We start from the raw sequence: 20,374 nt of genomic DNA, 5'->3' as shown, positions 1-20,374 counted from the left end.
TATCATTACTGAACATTATACCGTGTCTTACCCCCACTCAACATATTCCGAATTACTTACTTAGGAGTGGAGGAGTGGCCTAGTGGTTAGGGTGGTGGACTTTGGTCCTGAGGAACTGAGTTCGATTCCCGGCACAGGCAGCTCCGTGTGACTCTGGGCAAGTCACTTAACCTCCATTGCCCCATGTAAGCCGCATGAGCTGCCATGAGTGGGAAAGCGCGGGGTACAAATGTAACAAAATAAATAGATACAATGGAGATTCTACATGGAATGTTGCTACCATTGGAGATTCTACATGGAATGTTCCTACTATTGGAGATTCTGCATGGAATGTGCTACTGTTGGAGATTCTACATGGAATATTGGAGATTCTACATGGAATGTTGCTATTCCACTAGCGAACATTCCACGTAGAAGGCTGCGCAGGCTTCTGTTTCTGTGAGTCTGACGTCCTGCACGTATGTGCAGGACGTCAGACTCACAGAAGCAGAAGCCTGCGCGGCCACATTGATGATCTGCAAGGGCCGACTTCTACATGGAATATTGCTACTATTGGAGATTCTGCATGGAATGTTGCTACTGTTGGAGATTCTACATGGAATATTGGAGAATTCTACATGGAATGTTGCTATTCCACTAGCGCAACATTCCACGTAGAAGGCTGCGCAGGCTTCTGTTTCTGTGAGTCTGACGTCCTGCACGTACGTGCAGGACGTCAGACTCACAGAAGCAGAAGCCTGCGCGGCCACATTGATGATCTGCAAGGGCCCGACTTCTAGTGGAATAGCAACATTCCCATGTAGAATCTCAAATAGTAGCAACAGTGGAGGAGTGGCCTAGTGGTTAGGGTGGTGGACTTTGGTCCTGGGGAACTGAGAACTGAGTTCGATTCCCACTTCAGGCACAGGCAGCTCCTTGTGACTCTGGGCAAGTCACTTAACCCCTCCATTGCCTACCGCATTGAGCCTGCCATGAGTGGGAAGCGTGGGGTACAAATGTAACAAAAATAATTACTTCTAATTTACTGTTTTTCTTTGTACCTGATTTGCAACAATATTTTGTATTCTGTTAATGATGTCCGCCTTTGCGACATAATGTAAGCTACATTGAGCTGGAAATAGGTGGAAAATGTGGGATAACAAATGCAGAAAATAAATAACTCTGACTAATCTTTAGTAAAAGACCCCCAAAACATGCTCAAGGCAGTGCTAACAAATATCAAAGAATCCCCTGGTTGTGTCTGATCGAGACGAAACGTAGAGCAATTTCCCTCTTTTCTATATATAAGAATGAAGCACTTTCGCAGATTAGTTTCTCCCACCTCTGGAAGCATGGCTAGCAGCTCCTCGTTCACGGTGACCTTTTGCTCCTCTCCACCTCGTAGGTGATCACTGGCCCAGGTAGGTGTTCTCCCGGCTCATCACCATCTCTTTGGACGTATTGCAGCCACTGCAGAATCTCCGACTATGGGGATGTGTGAAATTATAAGAGGTGCAGAACTGATGCTTGTTGTAATCAGTGCGTTTTTTCCAGTGAAAAAGTTGCCGGTACTCAAATGCCAGGCCACCCTTCAGGGATGGGGCGATCCACTGAGGGACCCACCCCCACAATAGTAGGCCCCCTGCAACCAGTTACAGAATCTATGACAAGGCAGAATTGGTGTGTAGAGCCTGAGCTCTTTCATTAAAACTTGGGGACTAGAGTCAATTTTAGCAGACAATGGAAAAGGTGCCGGTACTCAGTACCCCCCTCAAAAAAGCCCTGGTTGTAATACTAATACCCATGTATGAGAAGTAGCCAATGCTAAGTCAAAGAAATAACTGCGATACAATTGCCAAAATAATGCCTGAAGGGGTCCTGTTTGGATGAGCAGACGCAGAGCGATTTGTGGAAGTGATAGAGCTAAATGGTATCCTTTCAGAAAGAAAGAAATTGCATTGTGGAAAGTAGCCTTGAGAGAGACTGTAGAAGCCAAGTTAACTGTAGATAAGATAGAAAAGATGAGTTCTTAAATAACCGAAGGACCCCACCGTATCCCCTTCTATATTTTTTAGTATGTAATATTATTTATTTGGAAGTATTTATGAATTTTACACCTTTTATTTGTTCTGTTGCCTCTTTTGATGGACGAACCTGTGGTGGCTAAGATGGATTTAATGATACTAATTAATGTATGTAAAGTTTTTGAGTAAAGTTTTACTATTTAATCTATATTAACTTTAGTTGCTAATTATTTTTATAATTTTTGTGGCATTTAATGCATAATTATTTTTTATCGTTTTTTTCTTATTGATAATATTTGATATGATTTCAGTTTTTAATGGGTTATATGTTTTGATGTTTAGTTTAAGCCCCTGATGCAGCGTCAAGGGAGGCGAAACGTGGCCACGTCGTGCATTGCTATGTTCCAGACTGATACGAATAAGGTTCTTTGTAAACTAGAAGAGGTGTTTTCTGCTCCTTATGGACTACACATGTAAAACACCTCATAAAAGTGCTACCCACATAAAAGGACATGCCAGCACGCATAGACGCATGCTTGGACATGACTTGGGTGTAGGTGTGTTCAGGGGAGTGTGGAAGTACACATGTAGGTTGTAAAAGATGAATGTTCTGCCCTGTATCCATGGATCAATTATAAACAACCTAAGTCTATTCAATGGCTAGGATAGACAACTGAATGGTAAAGAATAGACAAGTAGTTCACACGTGTCAAATTCTCACATTGGTACGAGGGGGAGAAAAAGCCTCATAATTTCACAAGAAAGGCGTATGACGATCGGAGTCACGCTCAATATACTGGTGACTACCCTTTGTGACTAGTATATATCATCTCAACACATCCCAAAACCACTCCCTCCCTATCTCGGATAGCCTAAAACTACTCGGCGTCTACTGACCCGCAACCTGACACTTGAAAGCCAAGTAAATTCCACTACAAAGAAATGTTCCACTCAATGTGGAAACTTAAACGTATACAACCTTTTTTCCCACGAGATGTATTTCGCAACTTAATATAATCAGTGGTATTAAGCCATTTAGATTACTGCAGTGGAATCTATGCAGGTTGTAAAGAACAACTAACTAAGAAACTTCAGACCGCACAGAATACAGCAGCCAGACTGATCTTCGGAAAATCAAATATGAAAGTGCCAAACCCCTTCGTGAAAAATTGCATTGGCTTCCCACCAAGGAACGTATTGCCTTCAAGGTTTGCAACCCTGGTCCACAGGATTATTACGGCGAAGTTCCTGGATACATGTTGAACCTTATAAATCTACCACCCAGAAACTGCACCAGTCTATCCTGACCTTACTTAAATTTGCATTATCCAGACTGGCAATGGACTTAGATACAAATCAATTTATGCATCCAGCTTTTCTTACATAAGTACACAACTGGGGAAACGCTTTGCCCAAAGCCGTGAAATCTATCCACAACCATCTTAACTTCAGGAAGTCACTGAAAACCAACTTGTTTAAGAAGGCCTACCCCCCTGACCCAAATTAACTTTCTACTTCCTGCGACACAGCAAAACTATGGACCGTATTGGACTTTTATCACCACCCCCTCTTTATTTCTTCGTTGCTTTATTTTATGTTTCCTATATGCCTAATACTATATGTGTATTTGTATTTTACCAAACCGGAGCCTGCCACATTGTGTAAGCCACATTGAGCCTGCAACTAAGTGGGAAAATGGAGGTATAAATGTGTTAAATAAATAAATAGGCAAAAAAAACAACCTATATTCACGGAGGCAGGGTGTATTGTTCTGCATATTTAATATGAGTATTATTTGTATTTAATTGCATTGTATATGTAATATATAGCACTGTGTATTAGTTTGAAGTTCCTGTGATTGACTCCTTGTGAGTTTTTCTTATTGGCTGTAAGCTAGGACCAGCCCTCCGTCTTTGCCTCTGGGGGCTTTGAGAGAGCCCAGTCTTCCTAGCATGCCTATATGATCAGCAATTGTTCCAGGGGCCTGATCCCTTCTTAATCTACTGTAATTCCATCAAGATTTTTCACCAGTTCCCAAGTCATTTCCCCAAGGCATCATTCCTCAAGTTTTTGACGTCATTACCGTACTGGTGACGCATTTCAGGATTGTCTTGCCAAGGGCATTTCTGTAGTTCCTTGATGATCTCAAGCAAATGCTCGTTGTTAACTCTAAAAATCAAAAATAACAGTGATTTTTGAAACTGGTGGCATATTGTACAAACTCACAGTCGAAGAAGCTAGAACATGGCAAGTGGGGAGGAAAGAAACTAGGGCAAGAAGCTGATAGACCAACGGAAAGGAAAGAAGGTGATTTTGGAACTGGGACTTGAGAAGGGAGTTGCAGTCAGTCAGGTGTAGGGTTACCATATTTTGTCCTCTGAAAAAGAGGACATATGTCACGCCCCCTGCCCCTGCCCCAGCCCACCCACACCACACCATTGCCCCACCCACACAACACACCCTGCCCCACCCACACCACATCCCTTTCGGATCCTCATCCCGCCCCCGTCGACTGTTGCGCCCCTCATTAGCATGCCTCTATATGACTCACTTTGAGAAGACATAGTGTATACCTCGTCATGGCATGCTAATGTGATCATGTGGAAACGCTACATCAATGATGTTATTTTATTCTGGCGGGGCCCTTTGAGCGAGTTGCGGGCCTTTATACAGTACCTTAATCAGGCAGATAGTCATATCAAATTCACCTCAAGAATTGACCAAGTAGAGCTTGACATTTTAGACATCAAAATGATCAGATCTATGGATGGAGTGTTTACTACCACCATTTTTCGTAAGCCCACAGACAGGAACACCCTGTTGCATTATCAGAGCGTTCATCATAGAGCTCTCAAGCGGGGTGTTCCTGTCAGTCAATTCTTACGGCTACGGCGCCTATGTTCCTCTACTGTGGAATTTAAAAGCAAGCAAGGACTATGATTGATAGATTTATTGCCCGTGGTTACCCTATGGAGGTCCTCAAAAGTGCTTTTACAAGGACCCTTTATTCTCATCGTCCGTGGTTGTTTTTTACCCCACCAAAATTCTCCTCGGAAAATTATTGCGTCTGTCATTCCCATTTTCTCAGGAAGGCAGCAGGGGTTTGTTCCATATACATAAGTACTGACACGTTCTTTCTGTGCATCCCAAGTTCAGCGAGCGCCCGAAAGTGGCATACAAGCGCCAAGCTAACATTGGGGAATTATTGAAAAGACCGAGACAGGACACCGGTAATGGCAGGCACTTCCCATGTGGGAGATGCGTGTACTGCCGGTATTCCTGTGACACCACGATGGTTACCATTCCTCATACTAACAAGCAGTTCCTATTGAAACAAAATACCTCATGTACCAGTGAACGAGTGATATACTGCATCATATGCCCATGCAAATTGTATTACATAGGACATACAAAAAGGCAATTAAAAAACAGGCTTGCTGAGCACATCAGTAATTTACGTCACAATAAACAAGAGAATCCTTTGGTACTTCATTGGCAGCAATGTAGTCACTCTATTGAACAGCTTCGGTGTGTGGTGCTGATGCAGATCCCTCCTCCCAACAGAGGGGGGCGATATTAGTGCTCGTTTATTGGTCCTGGAACAGCGATTTATCTTTACATGGGGAACGGTAGCGCCCAGGGGCCTCAATTTAGAGGTCGAATGGGTATGATGACGTGTGTCTTTAATTGCCTGAGGCGTGGCTAAGGGACGTCTGATATTTAAACGGGGCTACTTCCGTCAAGCTAGCAAACTTTGTGGAGTGGCTTCTGGTCCACGCCTGTGAGAACGCCAGTCCGGCAGGCAGCCGTGTATACCAGCGACAGTAAGTGATTTGCTATGTGATTAAAATAAGCATTGACATTGAATACAATGGGTTTACTATTAACAGTGATAATTTTGTAATGTTATAGATAATGGGTGGTTTCTCCTGAGGAAGTGTAACGAAATGCGGCCCAGCATTGGGGAACCGTGTTGCACATGAGAATTATTTCTGCCTGAATGGCGAATTTTGTGCCTTCTCACCTATGAGTTGCAAGGTGCCTAAGAGTCACGTTACCCAAAAGCGTGGAGTTGGAGCTGGGGTAAACAACAGCATTCAGCTGGAATACATTCAGTGCTGCATCGTCAATGAGATTTGCAACGGCGCTAACAGCGAGAGATAAGCGCTTGGACATTTTTTGACTTCCCGTTGCATTGAATGAGACCAATTTAAAGAGACATTACTTGATAATAAGCAGCAAGTCAAAAGTTGTTTGTCTAGGATTTGACGCTTTAAAACTACAATAGCACATGTATTTTATAGTCTGAGCAAGAATGGGTGAGTGGCTTATGAATGGTGATGAATGAGTAGGTTAATTGTTTGTATGTGTGGAGTCTTTGTGAAGGTGGTTAAGTAATGCAGACTCTGGTAGTTTAGTATTATCCCCTTGCTGTTTGATTGTCACAATATATATACCATTCAAAAATGACCTGACAGAAATCACCAACAAAATCAAACCCAGCCTAAACATCATGAACTCATGGGCAAACGCATTTCAACTAAAACTCAATACAGATAAAAACACACTGCCTCATACTCTCATCCCAATACAACACAAACAAACCCACAATTATAAACACCCCAGACCACACCCTCCCTATCGTAGACAGCCTGAAAACCCTTGGCGTTACTATTGACCGTAGCCTTACACTTGAGAGCCAAGTTAAATCTACAACTAAGAAAATGTTCTTCTCAATGTGGAAACTGAAACGTGTGAAACCTTTCTTCCCGAGGGAAACATTTCGTAGCCTGATACAATCAATGGTACTAAGCCATGCAGATTACTGCAATGGAATCTACGCGGGATGCAAAGAACAACTCATAAAGAAGCTTCAGACCGCTCAAAATACAGCAGCCAGGCTGATATTTGGCAAAGCACGATACGAAAGCGCCAAACCACTCAGAGAAAAACTGCACTGGCTACCAGTCAAAGAACGTATCGCTTTCAAAATCTGCACCTTGGTCCATAAAATCATCTATGGCGCAGCCCCGGGATGCATGGACAGCCTCATAGACCTACCAATAAGAAACACAATCAGATCAACACGAACATACCTAAACCTCCACTACCCAAGCTGTAAAGGACTCAAATACAAATCAACCTATGCATCCAGCTTCTCCTACATAAGCACACAACTGTGGAATGCACTAACAAAAGCCGTGGAAACAAAATATGACCACCTGAACTTCCGGAAATCACTAAAAACCAACCTGTTCAAAAAGACATACCCAACCAACCCAACCTAAGTGCCTAAACCTCGCAACACAACGAAACCAAAGCTCGTGATAGACTCTACACAACTCTTCCTCTCTACAATTCCCCAATGTGTCTATAACACATGAACCTTATTCATCTACTACAACTCTCTGTATTTGTTTCACTACCGGAAATGGCGATTGCCTCTATGGTATTATATAAGCCACATTGAGCCTGCAAATAGGTAGAAAAATGTGGGATACAAATGTAACAAATAATAATAATAAATTTCCGCTCAGTATATAGAATACTCCTAGCACCGGTCCACATAAAGTTATGCCAAGTAAAACTTGAGGTAAATCCCGATGCCTAAATTAGGTGTGGTCTTGGTGTATTCTACAACAACGTGCATAGATTTTAGAAACGCCTATGACCCGACCATTCCACGTCCACTTTTCAACTATGCGACTTAGAATTCACACGCAGCACATTATAGAATACGAGTAGAGTTCTGTGTGTAAATTCTAATTAATGCCAATTAGTGTCAATAATTGCAGTAGCGTACCGAGGGCAGGGCGGTGGGGGGCAGTCTGCCCCGGGTTCACACTGTAAGGGGGGTGCAGAGAGCAGCCGCGCGGCTGTCAGCTCCGCCGGTTCCCTGCTCCCTCTGATGTTACTCTTCTGTTCTGGGACAGAGGGAGCAGGGAACCGGCGGAGCTGACAGCCGTCCGGCTGCTCCTAGCACCCCAGGTGGCAAGAGCAATGTGCCCTGGGGGGTGTTTTGAGGTGATGCACTGGGGGGGGGGGGAACGTTGCACCCAGGGGGGACAGGCTGCACCCAGGGGGGGTGACGCTGCATTCGGAGGGGGTGCATAGCGGTGATCCGCCCGGGTGGCAGCTAACCAGGAACAGCACTGAATAATTGCTTGTTAATTGGCAATTATCAGTGTTGATTGGCTTGTTAACTAATTAAGTTTTGCGCGCAAATACAGAATAAGACTGTATTTGCACACATAACGCAAGTCATGCTATATAGAATCCAGGGGAAATGCATCGGACAGCTTTTTCTAACATTGCTCAAGCATTTTCCCTTCTAATTAATTTTGCTGCAGTTCTTTTGACCCCCTTGAACATTATCAGTGGTCCCTGAAGAATGGGGAACCTTGTGGGACCAAACCAATTTAGGAGCTGTTGGAAGAAGGAACTATTGGAGACACATGCAAGTTAAGCAATCATGTTTTTTCAAACGTACACGTTTGACTTTTTATGGACACTAGCATTGAAATTATTGGGCACTATGCCCCGGATTCTATATAGCACGCCTAGAGATCTGCGCCGAAATCCAAGCGTATTCTAAAACAACGCACATAACTTAATTGTCTTAACAAGATAATCAGCATTGATAACAGCTTTTAGCAAGCAATAATGATCACTAATTGGCAACAACTCGAATTTACGCACACAACTCTCTAAGTGCATTGTGTAATGCAGTGTGCCTAACTTCTAATGCACGCAGGCAAAAAGGGGCATGGTTATAGGCGTGGAAATGGGCGTTTCATGGGCACTCTAAAATGTATGCATGTAGTTATAGAATATGGTCCAGTGCGGCCCAGTACGGATCCAGCTTCTCCTATATAAGCACGCAACTGTGGAATGCACTACCGAAAGCCATAAAAACGTACAACCACCTTAACTTCCGGAAATCACTAAAGACCAACCTGTTCGAAAGGCATACCCTACTGGCCCAACTTATTTATTTATAACATTTATACCCCACATTTCCCACCCACCAGCAGGCTCAATGTGGCTAACAGCAGACCGTAAAGGCAAACGCCAACCCGGTAAACAAATGAATTATGGTAAGGTGAACAGCATGGATTGAATTACAAGGAATGAGGGAAAGAGGGGGAGGGTAATAGAGTCCATGAGGTCATAAGTTAGTTGTAGTCCAGGAATTATGGATTTAAGATGGGTCCATTAAGGTAAGCCTTTCCAAATAAGTTGGTCTTCAGAGATTTTTTGAAGTTCAGATTATCATGAATAGTTTTCACTGATTTAGGTAATGCATTCCATAGTTGAGTGCTAATGAAGGAAAAGGTGGAAGCGTAAGTGGATTTATACTTGAGACCATTACAGGTAGGATGATGTAGGTTTAAATATGAGCAGGATGATCTAGAAGAATTCCTAGATGGCAGATTGATAAGGGTAGCCATGTAACCTGGGGCTTCACCATAAAGAATTTTATGGACCATCGTGCAAATTTAAAAGTAATTCGTTCCTTTACTGGAAGCCAATGTAATTTCACACGAAGGGGTCTAGAACTGTCAAATTTGATTTTTCATAGATTAACCTGGCTGCTGTATTCTGGGCGGTTTGGAGTTTCTTTAGAAGTTGTTCTTTGCATCCTGCGTATATTCCATTACAATAGTCGAGGTGGCTCAATACCATTGATTGAACTAAGTTACGAAATATTTCTCTGGGGAAATAGGTTTGGTCCGTTTGAGTTTCATAGAGAGAAGAATATTTCTTGTGTGGATTTGTTAAGTGCCTGAACCCAGCAACACATCGAAACCAAAGCTCGTAACCAACACTACACAACTCTTCTTCTCTACGATTCCTAATGTGTCTGTAACACATGAATCTCATTCGACAATGAACATCACTCTATATTTGTTTCATCACCGGAGGTGGCTAACGCCTCACGGTACTATGTAAGCCACATTGAGCCTGCAAATAGGTGGGAAATGTGGGGTACAAATGTTAACAAATAATAAATCTACATGCCAGGATTTAAGCCACGTTTATCATTGGTGTAAATGGAGGCTCTTGTTTTATGGTGGCTGAACTAAGCATATTCTATGTACCAGGCCTAAATCTAGGCGCCGCTTATAGAATACACTTAGTCGAAACCAAGTTTCCGTGCCCATTTTTAGGCACCATATATAGAATCTCCCCCTATATGATGTGATGTTGAGTCTTGGAATGGACATTTCATAGATGGCAGACCTGTAATGTACCTTCATAAACTTGCCTGTGTCATGCTACTGGATTGGACTGGATTTATTGACTTGCTATACGCTCAGCACGTACGTTTTAAAGCGGTTTTCAATAAAGATAACAATTTACAAATAATAAAACAACAGCCTTATAAGTTTACAAATAATAAAATAGATATTAGTTATGAAAAAAAATCCAGTAACAAAATACTACTAATACTAACAGAAAACGTTGCAAGGCAAGAGTCTCAAATAATTACAATCGGCAACCTAATTAAAGTTAGTTTCAAAAAGCCAAGTTTTCAAAACTTCCCGAAACCCAAGATAGCTGGTCATACTACTAACAGTGGCAGGAAGTGAATTCCATAACTGAAGGCTCGCTTTCTAGTAGAAGTATTGTAAGCCACATTGAGCCTGCAAATAGATGGAAAATGTGAGATACAAATGCAATAAATAAATAAATAAATAAACTTATTCACTTGAAGTGAAGGACGCTGCCCTGTGGTGTTCCAGCACATGCCTGAACAGTGGTAGAAAAAGCTGTATGATGCATTTTATGGTTGGCGGTTATTAGATAAACTGATGGTCTCCCGTCTTTAACATAAGATATTTCTGTTTATGAGAGGGAAGGTGGTTGTCAACCAGTTTCACCATGATCTTACAGAGAGGAGTTCTAGTTTGTGTGTTTGTACGGAACTTGCCCTCCTCTCGGGGGTTTTTGAATTGTTAGATTATATTCCGAGTTTAACATCAATATGACTGTGGTTTCTGACCATTGACAATAACTGCCCACTGTGTGTTTGGCATGCTGACCAAGGGTGCTGAATTCTCACATTCAGACAATGGGTGGAGGGTTTGGCTGGAAAATAAACATGCCACTCCCTTCAGATCCAGACCTACAGCCACAGGCATTTGATAGGAAAGTTGTCAGCTGGGTTACTACTACTATTTAGCATTTCTATAGCGCTACAAGGCGTACGCAGCGCTGCACAAACATAGAAGAAAGACAGTCCCTGCTCAAAGAGCTTACAATCTAATAGACAAAAAGTAAAGTAATCAAATCAAATCAATTAATGTGTACAGGAAGGAGGAGGAAAGGAGGGTAGGTGGAGGCAAGTGGTTATGAGTCAAAAACAATGTTATTGTTATTGTTTCCTTGAGTTTTCTTTCTTAGGGTTCTGCTGTCTTTCTGCCAGTGCCAAGTCCTTACTCACTTTGTGATATTTATTGATTCAATGACTGTCTTCAGCTTCAGACATTCGTCTTTGTTGATTGCTGGCTGTTTAATCAATGACCTGAAACCACAAGGAAGTAACATTTAACGTGTTGCACAGTTTTCTGTTATTTTATAAAGTGTCTGGGGGTGGAAGGAGAGCATGTTTTTCGTCACTACTTCAATCACAAAGATTATCATGCCCGACTGCTCTCTTCTCTTTACTGCCTGGCTAGATTACTGTAACGTTGTTTAAGCAGGATTACCATGGTTGTCCCTGAAAAAGCCACAACACTACAAATACAGCAATCAGGCTAATATGCCATGCCTGACGCTCAGGTTACACTGCCCTTTACCGAAACAGCACCACTGGTTACCTATCAAACAAGGTATTATTTACAAGAATAGCTATTTTAAGATTTCATGCTCTGTGACTTGGGCTTCCGACCATCTTGCCTGCTTACAATTCCTTATGCCCCCTCCCGCCTTCTTCGTTCCTTAAATGACTATCAACTGGTACGTCCCGTCTAAAATAGCTCACTATGAATCAACCAGACACAGCATGTTTTTTAAATCCTTGGGCCTCGTGTTTGGAATAACCGTCCTCTCTCCCTCCGCTCTGAATCCTCTTTCAAGAACTTCAAAGCTTCATTAAAGACTTGGCTATTCAAGCAGGATTTTGAGAAACAGACTGATCAGCTGTTTTTTTTTTAAGATTGCCCAGTAGGAGGCCGTAGCTTCTTCTCTCCCTCTTCCTGTTTCTTCCCTTTTCTATCTATCACGGTATGACTTCTGAACTTTCCTGTTAAATATGGAGTTCTTTTTCAATTTTTCCTTAATCTTAGTTTGTTCACACGCTCTGTGCTGTTTTGCCAGCTAGGACGATCTAACAAGTACAATCCTATATAATATTCTCACCCCAACGTTCTAATGGGCCTGCCTGTGTCCGTGGCTCCTTGAGCTAGGCTCCGAAGCCAGGCTGACATCACCGAAAGGATACACCAGATTGACTGCAACATAAGCGAGCAGAGCCCCCCCCCCCCACATTGCGTAACACCAAAGCCCCCCCCCCCCGCGACTAACCAACGCCCCTCCTTGGCGTATCAACCCTCCCTCCCTCCCTTCCAGTTCAGGCCCCCTCACGCCCCTCCTACCCAGATGTTACAGACCCCCCTCCCTCTGATTTCACCCCCCCTTCCGTGTTACTGACCCCTGGACCCCCCTGCTGGCGACCCTCTCGACACCCCCCCCCTTCCCGTCGAAAACCCTCACCAGCCGCACACACAGAACTTGATCAGATCATTCAGCATTCGGCAAGCAACGACGGATTTAGACGTCATATTGAAAATATTGAAAATGCCCCTCTATGTCATACTTTGTATTGTTATTTGAATATTTTTACTGCTGTAATTGCCTATTGTTCATGTTTGATCTATTCTTACTATACACCGCCTTGTGTGAATTCCTTCAAAAAAAGCGGTAAATAATCCTAATAATAAATACATAGTGCATGCAAATCTATCTCAAATGCCCCCGTCTTACATTTATGTGCAGAACCCCCCTTAATCTATAATTTGCAAGTATAACTGGAATCCACACCCATGCTCCACCCCGAAATGCCCAAAACCCTCCATTTCCCGGACTCACATAACATTTAGGCACGGATCACGTCTAAATTTACACGCCTACATGTTAATTGATTCAATTAGCACCAATAGAAATCAAACAAAATAAATAGGAAAGAAATAAGATGATACCTTTTTTATTGGACATAACTTAATACATTTCTTGATCTGGACCGGGGGTGGGGGGGCGCGGAGGCTGCGATCCCCCTCCAGCCCCCGCCCGCGCAGCCTCCGCACCCCCCCCCGGTCCAGGATCAAGAAATGTATTAAGTTTATGTCCAATAAAAAAGGTATCATCTTATTTTCTTTTCCATGTTTTATTTTGTTTGATTTCTATTGATAACCTTAAGAAGCTAATGTAATCCACTTTGACCTTGTACACTGACTAGTTGGAACTGGTCAGGGGGCTACTGAAATGCTCATTGGTCTTGTCATACTTAAAGATCTCAAAATGTATATGCTGGGAAAAAACCGAAAAGACAAATGGGGTTCACACTCTCCACAAGGACAGAGCACAGCAGTAAGAGGGTGGAAAGGAACCAATTTCAAGTGATCAGTCACCACACCAGGATAAGATGCTCCAATGAAAATTTGATTCAGAGCGTCTTATCCTGGTGTGGTGACTGATCACTTGAAATTGGTTCCTTTCCACCCTCTTACTGCTGTGCTCTGTCCTTGTGGAGAGTGTGAACCCCATTTGTCTTTTCGGTTTTTTCCCAGCATATACATTTTGAGTATGACCAAAGGACCAATGAGCATTTCAGTAGCCACTGACCAGTTCCAACTAGTCAGTGTACAAGGTCAAAGGGATTACATTAGCTTCTTAAGGTTATCAATAGAAATCAAACAAAATAAAACATGGAAAAGAAAATAAGATGATACCTTTTTTATTGGACATAACTTAATACATTTCTTGATTAGCTTTCGAAGGTTACCCTTCTTCCTCAGATCGGAAATAAGCAAATGTGCTAGCTGACAGTGTATATAAGTGAAAACATTCAAGCATTACTATGACAGTAAAATAGATACTATTGGAGATTCTACATGGAATGTTGCTATTCCACTAGCAACATTCCATGTAGAAGGCGTGGCAGGCTTCTGTTTCTGTGAGTCTGACGTCCTGCACGTACGTGCAGGACGTCAGACTCACAGAAGCAGAAGCCTGCGCGGCCACATGCTGATCTACAAGGCCGACTTCTACATGGAATGTTGCTAGTGGAATAGCAACATTCCATGTAGAATCTATAGAAATCAAACAAAATAAAACATGGAAAAGAAAATAAGATGATACCTTTTTTTATGGACATAACTAATACATTTCTTGATTAGCTTTCGAAGGTTGCCCTTCTTCCTCAGATCGGAAATAAGCAAATGTGCTAGCTGACAGTGTATATAAGTGAAAACATTCAAGCATTACTATGACAGTCTGACAGGGTGGGAGGATGGGGGTGGGTTGGAGGTATGCATGGGGACATCAAAGCATATCATTGATATTCTAACAGGATGGGTGTGGATAGGTGAGGGTGGGGTGATCAACAGAGACATACAGCTTTATGGTTTATAATGGCTAGGAACCCCAGATCCTTGTTAAGTCCTTTCTGTTGGGTGTTAAAATATTCAATCATTCTGACTTCAAAGGTCTTACGTTCTTGTATGGTTTTTAAAGCTGTATGTCTCTGTGATCACCCCACCCCTCACCTATCCACACCCATCCTGTTAGAATATCAATGATATGCTTGATGTCCCCATGCATACCTCCGACCCACCCCCATCTCCTACCCTGTCAGACTGTCATAGTAATGCTTGAATGTTTTCACTTATATACACTGTCAGCTAGCACATTTGCTTATTTTCCGATCTGACGAAGAAGGGCAACCTTCGAAAGCTAATCAAGAAATGTATTAAGTTATGTCCAATAAAAAAGGTATCATCTTATTTTCTTTCCATGTTTTATTTTGTTTGATTTCTATTGATAACCTTAAGAGTGGACTAACACGGCTACCACACTCCTCTACTTAATTAGCACCAATAATTTGCTTGTTAAAAATCCAATTACTGGCACTAATTGGCTCGTTATTCAATTAATTATACATGCAATTGGGCACAGTTGTTTGGCGCCTTTTAGAGAATTAGGGATTGAAGTGTTTCATGGCATGGCACCAAGATATTCCGATAAGCTGCCAGTTATATTCCTAAGTGATCATTATGTTCTCAGAGTATGAGGCATTTTCTTTTACTTCCTGCTTTACTTCCTGGCCAGATCCTTTCAGTTAGTTTGTGAGATGCATTAATGATCTTTCTGGATTTCGTAAGGCTGTTAAAACTTACCCTGTTTCCCCGAAAATAAGACATCCCCTGAAATAAGACCTAGTAGAGGTTTGCTGAATTGCTAAAATATAAGGCCTCCCCTGAAAGTAGGACCTAGCAAAGTTTTTGTTTGGCCCCGATGGGACATGGACACAGAAACCTTAATTTTTTTCGCTGCAACCCAAAGATGAAATAACATTAAAGAAATGCAAGAAACAAGACTGAGGTGGAAAATCTATTGTCCAGCGGACTCCTACCATCCTCCTTCACGCTTTTGTGAAGATCAACTACCGGTAAGTGAGCCCGGAAAGAAAAGAAACATCCCCCTTGCAGAAATAATAAAGAAAATGAGTAACCGAGCCCTTTCGGCGCTGCTCCATCGCCCAAGGGCTACATCAGACTAGAAGGATGGAAAGTGTTGCGAATGTACAGGAGGAGCGCATAAAGCGCCACCAACGGAGAACGGAGCTACCGTAGAATTTTTTTTTAACGTTTGTAATACGGTAGGGATGATCCTGCGCCCTAAGCCCTCTCACAACCTCCCGAGACCCCCCGCCAGAGCAGCCCGGCCCCACATTCCATTACCTTCCCTAGTGCATACCCCTCCTCCATTCCCAGCCCGGCCTGGGCGGCTCTGCTCCGCTCGAGTCCTGCGGTCACTGTGGGCAGAGAGGCGAGCCACGGCCTACTCCTGCAGGATACCGCCCACCCCCCCCACTTCAATACTGTTCCCGACCGCCACAGTCCCCCTACTACTCCCGAATAAGACATCCCCTGTAAATAAGACCTAGCGCATCTTTGGGAGCAAAAATTAATATAGACACTGTCTTATTTTCGGGGAAACACGGTACTTGTTTTAATCTAGCAACCTGATGAGTTGAAATAGAAATTGTCAGGCTGGAGTCGTTGTTTAATTTAATTTAATGTTGTCATACGTTGTACTGTTTTATTATATTACAAATATAGTTCTGTAACCCGTTCTGGGCGCTGTCGGGAGGATGAAATTTTAAGGCACACCTTAAGGCTCATCTGTTCATTAACACCTTTGATTCCTGCGCTGCTTAATGGCCTGATGGATTTTGTCTTGTTCCTGCATGATGGTGTCCTATCTTATCTCCTGTTTTCCAGTCCTTCAATTCTCCTCCCCCCAGGGCTACCGAGAGTAGGGGCAGGGGGGACAAGATTAGGGGAACCTGGCACCAGAAGGTTCTACTACTACTACTACTTATCACTTCTATAGCGCTACAAGGCATACGCAGCGCTGTACACCATACACGAAAAGACAGTCCCTGCTCAAGAGCTCACAATCTAAATAAGACAGGTAAACAGACAGAACAACTAAGAATTAAAGAGGTGGGGTACAGGGCAAGTGAGTAGTGGCTAGGGGTCAAAAGCAGTGTCAAAGAGGTGGGCTTTTTAGCCTGGACTTGAAAACAGCCAAAGACGGGGCTAGACGTACAGGCTCGGGAAGTCTATTCCAGGCGTGAGGTGCAGCGAGATAAAAGGAACGGAGTCTGGAATTAGCAGTAGAGGAGAAATGGAACAGACAAAAAAGATCTATCGCAGAGTGGAGTACCCGAGGGGGGGTGTAGAGAGAAACAAGAGTGGAGAGGGTACTGGGGAGCGGCAGAGTGAATGCACTTATAGGTCAATAAGAGAAGTTTGAATTGAATGCGGAACGGATAGGGAGCCAGTGAGTGACTTGAGGAGAGGGCTAATGTGAGCATAGCGACTCTGGCGGAAAATGAGTCGCGCAGCAGAGGTTTGGACTGATTGAAGAGGCGAGAGATGGGTAAGTGGGAGGCCTGTGAGAAGCAGGTTGCAGTAATCTAGGCAGAGGTGATAAGAGTGTGGACAAGGGTTCTGGTAGAATGCTCAGAGATGAAGGGATGGATTTTGCTGATGTTATAGAGAAAGAAACGACAGGTTTTGGCAATCTGCTGAATGTGAGCAAAGAAGGAGAGAGAGGAGTCGAAGATGACCCCAAGGTTACGAGCTAATGAGACAGGGAGAATGAGAGTGTTATCCACAGAAATAGAGAAAGGGGGGAGAGGAAAGGTGGGTTCTGCACCCTCAGTCTGTCTCTCTCCCGCTCCTTCAATCTGTCTGTCTCCTGATCCTGTGTGTCAGGACCCAGGGGATTGCGTTAACGCGATAACCTGGGTTCCAGCACACTGGAGCAGAGAGTGACAGACCGAGGGAGGAGCAGACATAGGAAGGTAAGGGGGTGGGTGACAGAGTGGCCCAAGTTTGGAGGGGTGGCAGCTGTGTCAGCCCTGCCCCAGGCCTGGTTCTGTCTCTCGGTGGCCTTCCTTCCCTGCATGTTAAGTCTCTACTTTCCTGTCCCAATGGAATTATTTTCAATTTAACTACTATTTATTATACTATGGTCCTCCCATGAGTGATATATCACACTCTTGAATAACCTGGAAAGGCCTAACATTCCAAATAACTCTGGGATCCATGATTCATTTTTTTTTCTCCTTACGTCATGCAAGGTTCCACGTTAGGAGTTACGGACCAAGAAAGGGATCTGGGTGTCGTCGTCGATAACACACTGAAACCTTCTGCTCATGTGCTGCTGCGCTAAGAAAGCGAATAGAAATGTTGGGTATTATTAGGAAAGGTATGGAAAACAGGTGTGGAGGATGTTATAATGCCATTGTATCGCTCCATGGTGCGACCGCACCTTGAGTATTGTGTTCAATTCTGGTCGCCGCATCTCAAGAAAGATATAGTAGAACTGAAAAGGTGCAGCGAAGGGCGACTAAAATGATAGCGGGGATGGGACGACTTCCCTATGAAGAAAGACTAAGGAGGCTAGGGCTATACAGCTTGGAGAAGAGACGGCTGAGGGGAGACATGATAGAGGTATATAAAATAATGAGTGGAGTGGAACAGGTGGATGTGAAGCGTCTGTTCACGCTTTCCAAAAAATACTAGGACTAGGGGGCATGCGATGAAACTACAGTGTAGTAAATTTAAAACAAATCGAGACAATTTTTCTTCACCAACGTGTAATTAAACTCTGGAATTCGTTGCCGGAGAAAGTGGTGAGGCGGTTAGCTTAGCAGAGTTTAAAAGGGGTTGGACGGATTCCTAAAGGACAAGTCCATAAACCGCTACTAAAGCGCGGACTTGGAAAAATCCACATTTCCAGGAATAACATGTATAGAATGTTTGTACGTTTGGGAAGCTTGCCAGGTGCCCTTGGCCTGGATTGGACGCTGTCGGGGACAGGATGCTGGGCTCGATGGACCCTTGGTCTTTCCACAGTATGGCATTACTTATGTACTTATGTACTTACTGTCCATCTTATTGGCTGTTCTCATGCTCGCTGTCACTTGGTCTGTAAGCTCCATAGAGCAGGGACTGCTTTTCTTTTGTATCTATACATCTTGTAACTCTATATTTATTATTTAGTGGTATTTATCACACCGCCTTTCCAGTAGCAGAATCAAAGCAGTTTACAATAAAAGCCAGAAAACCTGTAAAATCATATAAAAACAAGACAAAAGCACTATATTAAAAACACACTGAGTACACAAGGAAAGGATGGTCCGTAGCACAAACCAATAATTTCTTGGCTAACATTAGTATTATTTAAACAAAAACTGACTCTTACACAAGGCCTGCTGCTCAGCCCAACCTTGACTTAACTTGCAATATTAAACAAAAAATAAACTGCTGGAATAACCAGGCAGACTAGCTTTCTATTTGAAATTTCTTTTCTCAATTCAGAGGTTAGGGAGTTCCACAATGTAAACAGTGTTACAGGAAGTTTCAATTTATTTATAGTTTACTTTATTTGATGAAACTGCCTTTCCTTAAGCAATAATTCAAGGTTAAGTTCTAAGCAACGGTGCAAAGGTAGTGCATTCCAAAGTGAGGGTCCATTTACACTGAAGGTTTTTGATCGAATATTGTAGAAAGCAAATGTGCCGAAAGGGAAGGAATTGATAGCCGGAAAAACTGAGAAGAATCATAAAAGATCTACAATAAAGGACGCCCCTGACGCGTTTTCGCCCCCCCCCCCCCAGTTTTTTTTTATTGGATTTTGTAAACTTCTAGCAGACAGACAGCCCTAACGAGAGGTACAGACTCTCGTTAGATTTCACGGTGTTCTCCTGCGTAAAAGAATCGGAAAAGGTTAGGCATGTCATTTCAAGGGATTTGTAGAAGAATTGCTCATCTGCATTCAGTTTTCGTTAGATGCTAGCTGTCGTCGGAAAATAGGCTTTAGTGCATGGAAGGATAGGAATTCTTCCTTGAGGGCTCATTTAACGATTGAAAAACGTTTAGTGCATCTGGGGCCTCAGTCATTCACAACTCCCCCCCCCTCCCCTTCTCCAGTTTAACACTTTCGTTTCCATTCAGTCTTTTAAAAACTCTCCTATCTACCCTGTGTCCTAATGGCCAGCATTCAGATTGTTTTCCTTTCCCAAATGTCATATCTTTCAGTCGTTCAGAACTCCCCCCCAACTTCCCCCCCCTCATTTAACAATTTTGGTTCCTTCAGTCTTTTTAAAAAACTCTCCTATCAACCCTGTGTCCTAATGGCCAGCACTCAGATTGTTTTGCTTTGCCAAATTTGTCTGTCACTGAGGTCAGTGGGTGCCTGCCTAGCAGACCACTTCCGGCAGGCATGGTCCCAGGCACATCCTGTTGGAGGTGAGAATTATTATATAGGATTAGAATTGTCAATTGATCAAATGATAAAAAAGAAAAGAACACATACCTAGTCTGTATCTCTACGAATAAGAACAACTAAAAAAACTGAAAAATATATATGAAAATATAATTATATAAATATGTTTGTACCACTAGATAAACTAAAAAAAATGTGAAAAAAATACTAATATGAAAAAAATAATATAATAATTAAAATAATAAAAATAAAAAATGAATGATGGAAAAATTAATAATTGAAACAATGCATGAAAGACATGGTAATTGAAATAATAACCAAACGACAAAATCAATAGCAAAACA

General features: G+C 42.8%; 1 protein-coding gene and 1 pseudogene across 1 annotated transcript in view; one reads left to right on the top strand and one right to left on the bottom strand.

The window, feature by feature from the left end:
* The window catches only part of ZNHIT1 (zinc finger HIT-type containing 1), a 32,909-nt gene extending 30,715 nt beyond the window's left edge, over positions 1 to 2,194 (top strand). Inside the window, exon 6 of the transcript XR_003940006.1 lies at positions 2,182 to 2,194. The gene's annotated coding sequence lies outside the window, so the exon portion shown is untranslated. The remainder of the gene's footprint in view (positions 1 to 2,181) is intronic.
* LOC115457871 overlaps positions 1 to 20,374 on the bottom strand; it is a 41,142-nt pseudogene that overhangs the window by 11,584 nt on the left and 9,184 nt on the right.

The sequence above is a fragment of the Microcaecilia unicolor genome, chromosome 14 (assembly GCF_901765095.1).
Source record: "Microcaecilia unicolor chromosome 14, aMicUni1.1, whole genome shotgun sequence".
In the NCBI taxonomy this organism is placed as follows: domain Eukaryota; kingdom Metazoa; phylum Chordata; class Amphibia; order Gymnophiona; family Siphonopidae; genus Microcaecilia; species Microcaecilia unicolor.
This window is presented reverse-complemented; position numbering and strand designations above follow the sequence as displayed.